The sequence below is a fragment of the Falco peregrinus genome, chromosome 10 (genome assembly GCF_023634155.1).
Source record: "Falco peregrinus isolate bFalPer1 chromosome 10, bFalPer1.pri, whole genome shotgun sequence".
NCBI lineage: Eukaryota > Metazoa > Chordata > Aves > Falconiformes > Falconidae > Falco > Falco peregrinus.
Window position 1 is genome coordinate 35,940,962 of NC_073730.1, and position 14,805 is coordinate 35,955,766.

Consider the following 14,805-nt stretch of genomic DNA (forward strand, 5'->3'; position numbering starts at 1 on the left):
GCCAGTGAGTGACGAGAAGCAGAGTTTTTATCAGCTCATCCATAAGAGCGCTGCTGGGGGTAATGGCTCCTGGCCCTATGGCAGCAGATTTACCACTGATTTCAGTGGGGGCAAGGTGATAGTTCCAGCGCAGCGATGCCACGCCATACATCTGGAGACTGCTCTGCTCATCTCTACAGTAACATGGTTTTGGTAATTTGATTTGCCTTCCTGCTGCTAAACGCCAGACAGCCGGGGCGCGGGGGGGATTGCCTGGCTCTGTTCTGCAGAAGGCAGTGGCTGGGACTGCACAGCCGGCTTTGCTCTGGTGGGGTGTCTGAGTGTCCCCCGTGTGCAGCTCCCGATGCCGCCTGCCTGGGGTGGGTGTGCTAACCAGGCACGCCGTCACTTACTCCTCTAGAACAGACCTTACAGAGGGGTGTGATTACGGCATCAGCCAGAGCTGTCTCCTGTGCCCCCTGAGGCTGGGTGAGATGTAAAGGGAAACGGAGTTCAGACACAGGAAGAACTAACACCCTTTAATTCTAGCGCAGAGGTGGCATAGGCTGCTGAGGGCAGGGGTGGAACTGTTAGCGCTTTTAGGTACTTGTGAAACCTCTCGCAAAAACAGTTTGGGTCTGGAGCTGAGCCAGCTCTGGTGTGGGGAGATGGATCAGGTGGCTTTTGAAGGGTGCGTGTCCCCAGCCTTGGCCCTATAACGCTGTGAGAAGGGGCAGGAAATACAGCCGTACCCTGCACTGCCCTGACGCTGCCGCAATTACCGTGTCCAGCTTGTGAAGTATTTCACCGAAGACTGACCATTGACTATGCATGTGGTGAAGTCCTTTTGAAAGTGTACCTGAGCATCCCCTGCCAAGCTTCAACGAGGTCGCCGCGTTGCTGGCACTGGAGTTAGTGCTGTGGCACAGCTGGGTTCTCAGTGGTGCTTCCAATAGTCTGCAGTGGCGATCGAAGCAGGTTGCGTTAGTGCTGTGATCCCTTGCGTGAAGAGACTGTTCTGGTGTCTCAGAATCAAAGCATCAGATAATTGTGGTGCTTCCAGCTTGCTGCAAAAGCAGGTGAATCAATGGGGTTGTTTCTCCTTTGCAAGTTAACGACCCTGTGCAAGTCATGCTACTGGAATGAAAGCTCATGAAGGTAAAAAGTACTGTTGCGTTACTGAATGATACTGCTACAGCCATAGAAAACAGCAGTTTTCCTTCTGCCGTGGGGAAAGTACTAAAAGCATTGTGCTGAGATTGTTTCTTTCCCCGCAGGATTATTTCCACGAGCTCATCTGCATCACAGAAAGGGGAGAAGTTTGTTGTGCCTCTCCGAGCTATAGGTGCCCGAGCTATCCTGGACTTCCCCGACCAGGTGAACTTCTCAGCCTGTCCAGTCAAGTACAGCACCCAGAAAACACTGCTGGTTCGCAACATCGGTAACGGGGCGGCCCGCTACTGCATCAGCCCTCAGAGGTAGGGAGCTCATCTCTTTTTGTGCAAAACACTGTTGTGTGATAATACAGTTGGTAAACAGCGACAAAAAGGAGCCAGAGCGTGTGAGCTGCTGTACTGCTGCCGTGGCTGGAAATGGGCAGGGCACGTGGGGTTTGCTGTTGATTATAGTGTTTGAAGCATGGCGCAGCCTCTGCTAAAACTCTGCAAGCTGCAGAGTGGAGTTTTATAGTGCAACGGTGTCTTCAGTGCACAGTCGTGCAAGACTGATTCTGTTAGATTGAACGAGCAAATGTAGGAAGGCAGCTGGACTGCCCTCGGGCTGTGTAAGATCCTGCGTGGCAGACGACAGCTCTAGGAGCTCAGTTCCTGAAGACCAAAGGCAGTGTTAAGAAATGGGCAAGCTCTGAGCTGGTGGAAGAGACATTTAAGAATTTATCATCAGCTTTACCAGCAGTTTGTCTATAGTAGCAAGTGCAATCAGAGATGATAGATCAAAGCAACTGGTATTGAGACCCTGACAAAAACCCTGTGGGGTCCAGAACCTGGTTTTCCAGTAGGTTTGATCTGGTCCCTGGGGTCCACTATTCTTCATTAGAATGAGCTCTTAAGTGGAGATGAGCTGGCAGCGGCTTCAAACCTGCACTTTAGCCCCAAAGCAGAATGCCGATGGGCGCACAGGCAAAAGGTGCAGCAAATGCCTGGTGCGTGGGTTGGGAGCCTTTTCTAGAGCTTTGTCTCTCTCAGATCTCCTGGAAAGTGCTCTAGCATGCTGTAGTAGCTACCAGCAACCCCCTTGATCTTCAGAACCTTCTGAAATGGTTATGTGGCCCTATTGGCCAAATATACCCATTCCCTGGGAGGCCACAAGCACGTGGTATTTCGGCAGTCTCCTGGTCAAGCGCCTGATGTGTGCTGTGTCGTGGACAGCCTGTACTGTTCCTCTTGGTCTGAGAAGACAGTCACTGGTTTTCCAGTTTGCTGAACTGGAGAGGGTAATGCGTTTTGGAAACTGCACCTGCAAGGAAACCACTTCAGCTGGCTGGTAGTTAGCTCCGTGTTGCTTGGTCCCAGAGGTTTTGGTGTAGGAGCTGAGGTCCAGAATGCAGCAAAGACGTGCCGTCTGCCTTAGTGCACCTGAGTTGCTTCGGTTTCTTCCCCAGGAAAACAGGGGTCAAGAGAAGGCTCTTTGCTCTTTCTCCTGGGAAATGCGAAGGTCCAAGAGGCTTCTACCAAAGCCTGGCAAGGCTGTTGAAGCAGGCTTCCAGGATGCTGTTCAAGCAGGCTGCTTCTTTTCACTGTGGAAATACATAGGCAGGAACTTGTAAATCCCTGTACAGCTTCCCTCTGGGATTTCCAGATCTACTTGTCACCACCAAAACAAGTACCCAGTCATGTGTAGCATCTCTTGGCAATGTCCTTGCCAACTGTTCTATCGCGTGATACGGCGTACGTTGAATCCTGCTTGATCTGGATTTTATGCTGAACTTCACCAATTGAATGTTTCAGTCCTGACTTGCAACAAAGGGATGGGAAGCGTTACGAAAGCTTTATTTCAAACTACACAAGAAAGTACAATTCTGAATAACTGGATTGCGTGTGCGCAGAGATCAAAAGCTGGTAAGATTTCCCATGTCAGCCAAAGGCATCAGTCATCTCTTCCATTTCGTTATGAACTTTTGAAAGCCAGTCTGAAATTTCAAACTGATGATCTTTGAATATAAGCAGCGTTTTATTCTAATTAGGTCGCCCCCACTTTCATTCAGATTTCTTTTTTAAATACTCTGAGGTTCCTGTCTTTCTGCTCTTTTATTTTTTTTTGCTTTAAGTGTTCAGCGAAATGTCATAATGAATTCCTCATTGGGAACTTTCTTAAAGGTTGAGTTCCTCTAATGCCTGTCTGTCTACCATCTGCCTATATATATGCACAGATGTATAAGAAATAATATGAGAAATTTGGGGAACACGTGAAATGGAATTGGGCTGCTGGAGAAGATAAAATCCTAGAATAACTTTGGAAGAGACCTCTGGAGATCATGTGAGCAAACACAGTGCTCAAAGCAAGACCAGTGTCAAAGTTTGATCAGGTGTGCACTCAACACGAAAAGTAAGACCAAGTGATACCAGCCTTCGTCTTTCCTTCTCAAGGCTGTGCAAAGCCTTGAGATCCCAGCATCTCCCTGTATGTGCTGTGCTCCAGCCCCTAAGCTCCTCTTCTGTAGAAAGGCTTTCGTGCCCACCAGCCTGCACTGCCAGGGATTCTTCCATCCCAAATACAGGTTTTTGCATTTTCCATCCCTCGGCTGCATGCGGTTCTGCTGTGTCCCCTGAATAGCAGCCCAGCCCTCCAGTATCTCGACTGTACTCCCCCAAGCTTGTATCCTCCACTCAAAATCCGAGTGCTCCCCACTCTTGACCAGGTCACCACGTCCCCTTGCAGCCTGGGAGCAGAACAACCACGTTCTCCCTGTGCGATGAGGCCATGGTGTGCCAGGAGTGGTTTCTCCAGCCAGTGCTGGGGACTGCGCTGGGTGACAGTGGGTTCCCTGCTGCTTGTGCTGTGAGAAGTTGCTCAGGTGCCTGCCCCGAGGTCCCAGGTGAGCTCAGTGGCTCCAGCAGCCCCAGCAGAAAAGAACTGGCCTCCCAGCTGGCATGACAAGTTGGCTGGAGAGTCTCACCAATACACTGCTCCACAGGCGAGTAGGTCATTAGCTGTTAATTGTCTTTGAACAACTCTACTTACAGAGGCTTTCGCGGGAGAGACCGTTTTCCTCCTCATGTCAGGGGATTAATTTCCCTGCGTTAGAGGCTGTGACCAAGGCTGCATCATTATTAACGACAGGGGAAGTTTTTAGTTTAATGTCATTGCATTCTTTTGAATGACTCCCGTAATGATTGTTCAGCATCACAAACACTTAAACCTGTGCTTTGGACATTAATGCGTGATGTTTCCTGTCCTGGAGAGCTTAATGTGTAGATACGAGACGCAGTATTTAAGAGTTATGGCATAGGTGGTAGGAGTGCCAGCCTTACAGACTTACATTCAGGACTGTTTTAGTCTCTTCCTATTTAGTGGAGAACTGAAGCAGCTTTAGTGTGTGCTTAACTTTTGCTGAGTACGGATGTAGTGTTGTGTTAAAGCCAACATCAATATCACATAATAGTTTTGTGTGCCGCTATGTGTAAGCATGCGTGCACGTGAGAGGGGGAGGAGGCTTAGTGGAGTAGAAGGGAAAGAGAGATCAAAGTTTGTGGACCATCAGCTGGCCTCTGTGTCCTTCATTCTCTCTCTGCACAACTGAGACTTCTTAGTTGCTGCAACTTCTGTCTTCTGGCCTGGGCGAATTCAAGGCTCTTGCCCCTTTGCAAGGCAGCCGCAGGCGCCACAGTTTCCTAGTCCAATGCGCTGCTCGTATCACTTCTCTCTGCCTCCTTTCTCAAAATTCCCTTGGCATCAAGTGTAACCTACCAGCTTTCACCTTCAGTGCATTTTTCAGCCCATCTCCAATGCTAACCTTTCCTCTCGGTCAGTACTGCGAGCTCTGCTCTTGCAGCGGGTCACTTCATAAGGACATTCCTTGCCTCTTACAACTTTATCTAAGGACTTGTATGGTGTATTTTACTCCACGGCAGAGCTCTCAAATGAATCCACGGGGCCAATTCAGCATCCTTCTGCTGTTGCTTGTTCAGAACTCTCCCTTGCCGTGGTATCTACCAGAAAACATGGACACGTTTTGACTCCTCTTTCGTAAAGGGTGTGTGTGTGTGTGTGTGTGTGGGAACCCTGACACCAAAGCACTCCCCATTATGCAGCTTGGCTCTGTGCCTGTCCTCCCCCTGCATGTCCATACCCAGCTGTTCACTGCATAGTGTAGTAATAAAAAAAAATAACAATAGTATAAATATAAAAAGTCTTTTCCTGCCGTTCTCATTGTTAAGGCTGGTTAGTGAGTTTCTTCTCCACGGCATTCACGGAGATAAATGTCATTCCAGTACATTTCAGTTGAAAATGGTGCCTGGAAGCAGATCTCAGTGCAGCACTGCCTTTTCCTGACGTTACACTGTGCTGTGCTGTGCTATGGGTTAGAGAGGATCTGTCTGAGAAGGTCCATTTAGGAATGTCCCATCAAGCTCTGGAAGCTCAGGAAATGATCCTACATGGCACAGTGCCAGGAGCCGCCTTGCATCCCTCCCTGCAGTACCCATTATACTACATGGAGGTGTGGGGCTGGAGAGTTACCATGGGATGTACAGGGATGTGACAACAGAGCCTACGTGCAGGGAAAGAGGGAAAGAGAGAGCTTGTGAGATGCTGGCTCTGTGCAGGATTTTTTCAGTATGGAGATGGAGTCTTGGATGCTTTGACCTAACAGACTGTGTTTACTGGAGTGGTTACAGTGCTCGACTTTGGCTTTTATACCATTACCAAAAAATTACGTATGCCAAGATTAAGTGATCTTTGGGGTTTTTTTCCTGCAATAGGTCTTAGTTGACAGAGGGGGCAATTCAATCACCAGTAATTTTACTGTCGGTCTTGGGGTTGGAGGCAGCTTTTAATGAAATCAATTCTCACAAACTCAGATGATTTTATAATGCAAATTAAGGCACCAGAGGAGTAAAGGGGTTTTGGTTGTAGAAGAGAAACATACCATGGGACGAAGTATGTTGCAGCCTCGTTGCACGCTGCACTGACTAAACGTATGGTTCCAGGAGGAAAGGCAGCGCGGTAGTCGGGAAAGCCTGAGCCACAGAACTGTCAGCGTTGTTCACTTGTCAGTTGGTTGCTAAATTGTCAGGAGTATTTTGCCCGTGGTATCCTCATGGGATTTAACTTTTGCCCAGCTTGGGGAGCTGATGCCTGGTGAAAGCAAGCAAGATGTAAACGCCAAGACAGATCACAATGAAATTGCTTACTAATCTGGTGTTGTTCCCTTTCTGAAGGGCAATTACGGGCAAGATCTCAGCAGGTTCTGCTGGGAAGGTCTCCCTCAGATTGGTGCGGCTAGATGAGTTTATACAAGCTGGGGATTGCAAGGCACCGTTGGGAGATCTGGACCTGTGAAAGTTTAGATGTTGTACATCAAAGCAAACGTACAAATGGACGTAGTTGAAAAGCATGTCAGAAGAAGAGCTATTAATAAACCTCCAAACCTTATCTTTCCTGTTTTGTCAGGAGCAGTAGTTATTCATTACAAGGGTAGATCTAACAGGACAAGAATTACCGTAAAGAACAGCTCACAATTAATGGCTAAAAGGCCAAAGTTTAGCCTGCCAGCTTCATCTGTTGGCAGTGGTTTTCATGTGGCTATTAGTGTGTCAGGGACGTTTCCTTAGCATCTCTTATCTGTAGGCTGCAGGGAACAGCTTAGTGATGTGGACTGAAGTTCAGAGTTCAGGTGAAGCACGGACCTTACATCCCTCTGGGTCTTGGAGAAGCAGGTCTACGTGAGGGATACCAAGCTCCTGCTACATCAGGAACCAAGTTGTCCTGTGGGTACAGCGTGGGGTGGGAGGCAGGAGGTGCGGTGTCTGACTTGTGCTCTGTTTCTCAGTCCTGAGAATGAGTCCTGACCTCGGTGGGATCCTCTTCTCTGGTAATTTGAAGATGTGAAGGTATCTACTTTCTCAGGCATCCCCTGAAGTCATCCTCAGGAGTGTCATTCCCATCCCAGCTATCTGAGGGCAGGGGTATGCAGACATGGGGATGGAGTAGGAAGGGCATGGGATGGGAGGTAGTGCTGAAGTGTGGCCCTTAACCGGCAGCTTTTCTGTTCTGGCAATGTTTCTGGTAAAAACAACAAACTAAAAGAGGTGGGGGGGAATTTTTCTGTGCCTTTCCCACAGCAGGCAGTGATCCCCGCCAAGCACCAGCAGAGCCCTGCCCAGTATAACCAGGCACAACCCCCAGCACAGGTGCAGGGCCATGTAGAGCAGCCCGGTTCTGAGGCTGGCGGCGCCTTGGCTTTCCTCCTCCCTCTCAAAAGCCTCAGGTCCAGCACGTGAACATTGCGGGCCCAATGCTTCCCCATTAGTCACTGGCGATGTTCTTGCTAGTCGTGATGGGAGCAGGTCAGGCCCCCAATTGCATCAGTGTCTCCTTAATGAGCAGGAACTCCAGCAGTTTCATCAGCTGTCACTGCTTCCATGAGCGAAGCTCAGCTTGCACATGGCTCCATTTTTTCTCATTATTTCTGTGGGCTGCACTCCCCAATCACTGTAAAACTCTGCAGAAAATATTTTTAAGGTGACAAATTGACCACCAGCAAAGCACTAAATCCAATAACTTTTGCTTTCTAAGTGAGGCTGTACAAGAGCCACAAAGCCCAGCTGCTGTTATGCAGAAACACGTTGCATCTGACTTTTCCCTGAGCATTAAAGGACTGAATTATGTGTCTGTCAGCTGAGAGCTGTTTACCTGGCGACAAATCATAATTGCTCTTGTTAAATCTAAAGTACACCGGCACATTTTCATACTATTTCCCACACATTGCACAGAATTTCTCTAGTAGGCCAAGCAAACAGTTACCAAGCCTGGATTACAACCCAGAGCCCCAGACTGCATTGCTTGTGAATACGCAGAAAACCTCCTGTTGAAGGTGCCTTGATATGCTCCTGCTAGCGGTGCTTCATTTAGCTAGAGATTTAATTGTTCAGGCTGTAAATGGGATACTCCTTTTGTGTCTTGTTTTCTTGTTTCTGTATCACTCTAACCTGCCTTTGCACTCGTACAGATTTTTCTTTGCTTAGAACAGCTTTCATTGAAATGCTGATAAAATGTGCCCTTTCTGAGGCAAAACCAGGATGCTTTCAAGGTAAAAAAAAAAAAAAAAAGAAAGATAGATTAATTCTGCCATTAAAGTCTAATTATTCTCCGGTCATTCAAGAATAAACTTCTGTTCTCCCTGTCTGATTTCCAGGCTGTAATCTCACTGGGGCAGGTATTGCCTTGACATTTGCATCTCTTGAGGTTTATAGGTGGCAGGAAAAGACGGATTCCTGAGGAACTCAGTGTCAAGTTGTGCATGCAAATAACTCTTGCCATCTCCGTGCCCTTCAAAAACCCTCCTCCGATCGTATCGCTAGCAGTCAGACTCTTGAGCCTTGCTGCAGAAAACTGGATGCAGGGTATGGGGGAGACGAGGTCATTTTATCGCTTAGGATCTTCTGAGGGCTGGAGCTCTTCAGGAGTTGGGTCGGTGGCTCAGTTCCTGGCCCTGTATGTTCTCTTTTTCTGCTGCTGACTGTGGTTTCTTGGCCCCTTGCTAATACAGGTGAGCTGGAGTGAGCTGGACGGCAGAAGGAACGTAGTCCCCAAAGGTCCCACAATAATCCTGATGTGCCTCTCCGTGTTGCAGCCCTTTCTCTGTTGATCCCTCTGCTGGGACTCTTGGGATTGGCGATGCCATGCAAGTAACGGTGGACTTCCACCCAGAGAAGACTGGTGATTATTCCAGGCCCCTGACAGTTCACTATGACACAGGTAAGGTCTGGGCACTGCATGGTGCCCAGTCTCTGCGTCCTTCAAAACAGAGACCTTTCAAAGCAGAAAAATGTTAAGCTTGCTTTGCAGACTACTTCTAAAACCTTTTCTTTCAAAACCTCTGTATGTTTCGGTGCTTAAGTGAGCAGGTAAGGGGCAAAGGCTGCGTGTGCCCTCGTTCTGTGTGGCTGTGTGCCGGTCTCTCCCTGGGGGATGCTGGTGTCGGCTGGGTGCTCTCCACCCAGCACCCCCCATGACTGCCATCTGCCATCATTCCCTGTTGTCCCGGTCACCTTAATTGCCTCTCCAGGTGTATCTCCCCTGTCCCGGCTTTGCCTCAAAGAAAAGTGACAAATAGTTGGTGTTTAGGGGGCTTTTAAAGTGCATCCCCTCAAGCAGGAATGAGGTTTTTTGGAATCGGGTTTTGCTGGGAGTTGCTGAGTCGGAGGCGGGAGGAACCTTGATTCTCCGTTACGGTGTGCATATGCACGTGTGAAGCTTCATTCCTTGGCGGTGCTATGTTTGAAGCGCGACGTGGGAATGCGTGCCTCTGTCAGACTCGCTCCAATGCCGCTGTCTCTTACACATCTGTCCCCTGCACTGCTTCTACGTTGTTTTGCCGCAGAGCCTTGTTCTTTCTTTTTGCCTTCTCCCACAGCTCACGACATCAGGACTAATGCAGCCAGGACTTGAGGGCTCTTGGGATTTGGCAGGAAGAGCTCGCTGCCTCCCGAGATAGGTGTAACATTTATATTAGGCTAGGAGAAGCTGAGGTCAGGCCACAGAAACACCATCAGCTTTACGCTTCACTGAAGAGTAAGCGGGGAATATCTTTAGGAAAAGGCGCCATGTTAGAATGCTTCTGTCGGCCTTGGCTCAGCAGGGGTATGTTGTGGTGCCGAACGAGGCGCTTCCTCAGTTGCGTGAAGGCACTTGGCGTGTGTTTCCTCTCGCCTGAGAGGGAGGTTTGGTTTGTCCCTGTTCCTCAGCGTTGGTCCTTGGAAGTGTGGTGTCCTAACCGAGGGGATACTGTGTGCTGCTTTAGCCCGGCAAAGAGCATTTTAGTTGTCTTGGGTTTGTGGAAGTTACAAATGCTCCTGTATCTTCCAAACACTTATGTAGCCTCACGACTTATTTCAGCTTTGTCTAATGTTTTCCAGTTATTGACATATTCACGGAGAATGGTTGATGCTCACTCAGAGGAGCTTATTGTTTTGGGTAACAGTTTCTAGGACGGGTGACTGAAATATCAGCTAGGGAAGCACAAAAACGTGCCTTATTTGTATGCCTATACAGAATCTATAGGATAAAATTCAGAGGGCTAGAATTTCTCTGGGGCAGATGAGCAGTGACAGTGGAGATTAGGGCCGTAGGGTTTATACTTTGTGACGGAACAGAGTGAGCGAATAATTAGGGCCAGGATCTTCGTGGCTTGCTTTGAAAAACCTGAGAGTCTTGTTCTTACTGAAACAGCTGGTTCCCCCATAGTCAATCTTTGCAAAAGTCATTTGTGTGGGTAGGCCACGGGGATAAACTCTCTGCTGGCTCCGAGATGGGTGTTTTCCCAGGAACACGTGCAGCTCCCTGGGAGATGAACCCAGGATTTCATTCCTGCCTGCCAGTACAATGTTGCAGTTATTTTGAAATAAACTACGAATTGCGAAGGAGAGCAAGGGGATAATGAAGGGATTATCTCTCTAGCTTTGAAGCGTACAGGTAAGTGAAAGGCTGCTGAGATGAATTGCTAAAGTGAAGCAGAAACGTGTAATCAATCAGTCTTTTGAGGTGTGGTGCAGAGTTTATTGCAGGAGTAGTGCAGAGCACCAGACAGCGTTCCCTGACCTCGCGTGGCGAGCCCTGGCTAATGTGTCCGGCACCACGGCAGGCTCCCTGTGACGCGCGTACAGAAAGCAGCCGGGTTGCTCTTTCAGAGCCACCAACAGAGTGTTTATTAAGAAACAGAAGTGCTAAGAGCAAAACAGCAGTTTAAGGTGTTGGGAGGCGTTTCCCTCGCTTGGCTGTGTATCAGTACTGACTTGCTCGCAGGCAGCAGTCGTTCTCAATGGATCACACCCTTCTTAGGGTGACTTACGCAGGATCAGGTGAACGTTGCTTAAATTTCTGCTGAAGCTGGGTCAGATCTGTCCCTAGCATTGCTTAAGCAAGCATGGAGCTCTTCCATGTGAACAAGTCACAATTTTTCCCTTAGCGTATGATTTGGTTGATTTAAATTGTGTGTCTTTTGGGCTGGTTAGGAGCACAGGTACTGTCCCCTGGATAGACTGTGTGTGTGGTGGCGGTTCTGTTGCTACAAATTTATGGATGAGTGTGGAGAAAATGTTTGCTGCTATGAGTGTAATGATTTACAATGAAAACTTGTCCTTCAGTGCTTTACATGCCTAAACTCCTCCTTTTCGCCTGTGTACATGTGTCTGGGTGTGAAAAATCCCAGCTCGTACTGAAATGAGGGTGACTTGGGATGTTCTGGGCTCCAGCATATCCCTGTCCAGCACCTTAACATCAGATTATGGTACTTGAAAGGGTTTCTGAAACCTGCGTGCGAAGCACTCGTACAGCTTTGGAAAAGGTTTCAATACCACTGAAAGTCCTGTCGGTCACTTGGCCTTTCCCAGATGACGTTCAGCCCACCCTGTGTGGACCGTGTGGATGTGGGAAAATAAGTTTATGGAGGTAAGTCCTAGTCTCAACCAATCCAGTATTCATAAAGTTTCGATATTCTTTCAGCTGTCAAGTCCTGCTCAAGTGAGATGATGCCCAAGCTGCTTGCCCTGAGTGCTGCTGATTGTACACCAAACCCAGTTTGCTGCAGTAACAACATTTATTGCAACCTGGCAGCGTAGCACCAGCTTGGTGTGGGAAGGTGAGCTTTGCTCAGGGACACGTGGCTGAGGAGATGCATGACGGGTTCCCAGAGGTGTGCCAGAGGTGCAAAGCAAATCCACCAGTCCAATGCCATCCAAAACAATAACGTCTACGGCAGGTGCTCCATGCAGGTGAAGAAGGCTGCCAGAGACAGGAGGTGCCGGCGAGATGCTTGGAGTTGTGGAAGGAGAATTGCTTCTCTACTCAGAGCTCCCTAAATGCTGACTCACATTAGGCTCCTGTCTCCAACGAGTACTAGTATAGTATGATGGGTGGTCTTCAAGGTGTAGGACCAGATCCTGTGCCTGTATGTGGGTGCCTCCAGTGCCCACTGGCCCTTGTGGCAAGGCGCTACAACACGCTTCTAGCCCAGGGGATCTGTGGTGCGGTATTGAAATTCCTCTGTGCAGTTTTTCCCCATCGGTTGCTGCATCCCTTGGCATCTCTTTGTCAGCACAGAAAACTTCAGTAATTAGCAAAGCACCACTGAGCTTGTGCGTGGCCGACGGACGCTATGTATTGAGATGCTTTTATTGCTGTCAGTAATAAAAGTAGTGATGCGGATGGCTCTCTTTCAGTAGCTCTGTGAGTCTAATGCAGAAGCAAAAGCCTGGGGCAGGATCTCACCCTCTTTGAGGGGGGAGATCAGAACCCATACCCATAGGAGTATTTTAGGAGACAGCACACCCAAGAGGAGGCAGCCCTCAAGCAGAACTGCCTATTCCATTACTCTTCTGTCTCCCCTTGGTTCAGAGCCCCAAAAAGCGGTTTCCCCAGAAGAGAGGTAACGTGTGTGGCTCAGGAGTAGTTCTCGGTGGTTTTAGTCCTGCTGGAAGCCTCCAGCCTTGTGCTAAAAGCCTGCTGAGGAACCGTCTAGGTGTTTGGCAGATGAATACCCTGTTTTCCCTCAACTTCCCACACAGCTTGCAGGAGGGCTGACAGCTGCTGAGCAGGAGCTGTGCTAAAGCAAATCTTGGCTTGTTTGCTGTGGATGGCAGACCCAGGCTCAGAGCATCCTTTGTGGTTCTGCACACCCAGGGCACAGATGGGAGAGTTCAGCCTCGGCTCCTCAATTGCTTACTTCAAGGGCAGGTAGAAAGTGCGAGCAGGGTCTGATTCTGGCTCCGTGGTTGTTAATCAGAGTGAGTTTTCCTGCGCTGGCTCAGTTCCTGTCCCCGTAGGAAGTGGGTGAAGTCATGTCTCCCCTCCTGAGCCCTGGGCAGCAAAACTTGCTCTGTGCCAGATTCAGGTTATTCCTATATGGCAGGAGGGAGCAGCTAAATAGGCTTCTTCAGTGCAGCACGCTGGGAGCTGGATGTGGAGCAGAGCTTGCCTTGCCCTGGGTCAGGGAGGGGTCTGGCTGCCTTGTTCCCCCGCCGCTGAGCTTTGCTGCCTGGCCCTGGAAGCAGGGGGTCCCCAGCACCGTTTCCTCCCCATTGCTGCTTGCTAGGCGTGGGGCAAATGCCAGCAGCCTCGTAGAATCATAGAATGATGGAGGTTGGAAAAGACCTTGAAGATGACCAAGTCCAACTTAACCCCGGATTGCCAAGCCCACCACTAAACTGTGTCCCGAAGCACCACATCTGTGTGTTTGTCAAACGCGTCAGGGGTGGTGATTCCAGCCTGCAGCGTGGAGAAGCAAGCCCTGCCGGAGCCGTCTCCTCCCTGGCAGGCTCCCGCCAGCCCCCCAGTCCCGAAGGCTGGCCAGCAGCTGCTGCTTAGGCTGCCCGCACGCGGGGGGCTGCTGCAGGGCGGTTTGGTACTGAGCACCGGAGAGCTACTGGGATGTGTGGTTTGGGTTGGTCAGTAAGCGTGATGAGCTGGCCTCAGATCTTCCCCTTCCTCTAAGCCAGCACCAACACTTGCACGATAGACAAGATCTCCTTAGGGCAACGTAAGCATAAAAAATAATAACAAAAGAATTTCTTGGGTAGATCTGGAAGAACTGGCTGGGGATCACTGTATTTAGTGCGGCAGCAATGCTCAGGGTGGCAGGGGATGTCAGAAGAGGATCTGGGTCTTCTGCCCTACGCAGGATGGCCTGAGCCACTGCCCTGAGGTGCCTCTGCCCTTCTCGGCCTAACCACAGGCAGCTTCTCTGTGCTGCAGCAGCCTCTGGAGCTGTGAATGATAACCGCCAGCTTGAGAAAGCACCGAGGTTTCATCACAAATGGGGGAAAATGAGGCATGAGATCACAGGAAAAATCAAGGCATATGAAACACGATTAATTAGGGAGCTGATGTGGAGCTCTTCAGTCACCTGTGGCACGACAGAGAGTTTGGTGTGGTGTGTTAGAGCCATTTGGGTTTGGTGAAGATGACGGTAACTACAGAACCGGGTGTGCTCGGCTGGCAGCAGGGCAAGCACAGCCTGTGCATCTCGGCCGCGGTGGGAAACTGTGGTAGGGGCTGCATCGCGTTGCAAATGGGCCGAGGGGAATTGTCAGGGGCGTTGCTGACTGCTCAGCTCCTGCACAGATCAGCATGGGGTTCCCAGCCGGGAATGTCGGTGTGTTGGGGTGCTGAATCCCTTTCTTCAGCTGAAATTGATGCTGGGCTTAGCTGAATCAGCTTACGTTGGTAAATGAGGCCACCTCTGCAAGGGCTTGGCGGTGTGTTAGTGGCCACTGTACACACGCAGGAAGCTCATTAAATCCCAGCCCTACGTGTTTGTTGATGTTTGAGGCTGAACGAGTAACGGCAGCACGGATGTGCCATCACCTCTGGGCATCTCAGCTACTCGCAAGAGTAAAACATTACCTTGCTGTGATATTAGTCTGTGGTTTTGTGCAGACTTTGGAGAAGACAACCACCTCTGCATGCCTCTCTTCTCTTTCCTTTAAGAACCCCCTTTCTACCGAAGGTCTTGTCATCTTGCCAGGCTGGCACTACCATCAGTAGCTTCCAGGAACTTGTTTGAAAACAAAATGAAAATCCTATTGACTTAGCCTCTAGATCAAGCCTTTTTCTTTGTCTTTTCTCTCTGCAAACCCACGGATGGATGTG

General features: G+C 49.5%; 1 pseudogene; it reads left to right on the forward strand.

The window, feature by feature from the left end:
- The window catches only part of LOC129785259 (hydrocephalus-inducing protein homolog), a 75,844-nt pseudogene that overhangs the window by 25,389 nt on the left and 35,650 nt on the right, over positions 1–14,805 (forward strand).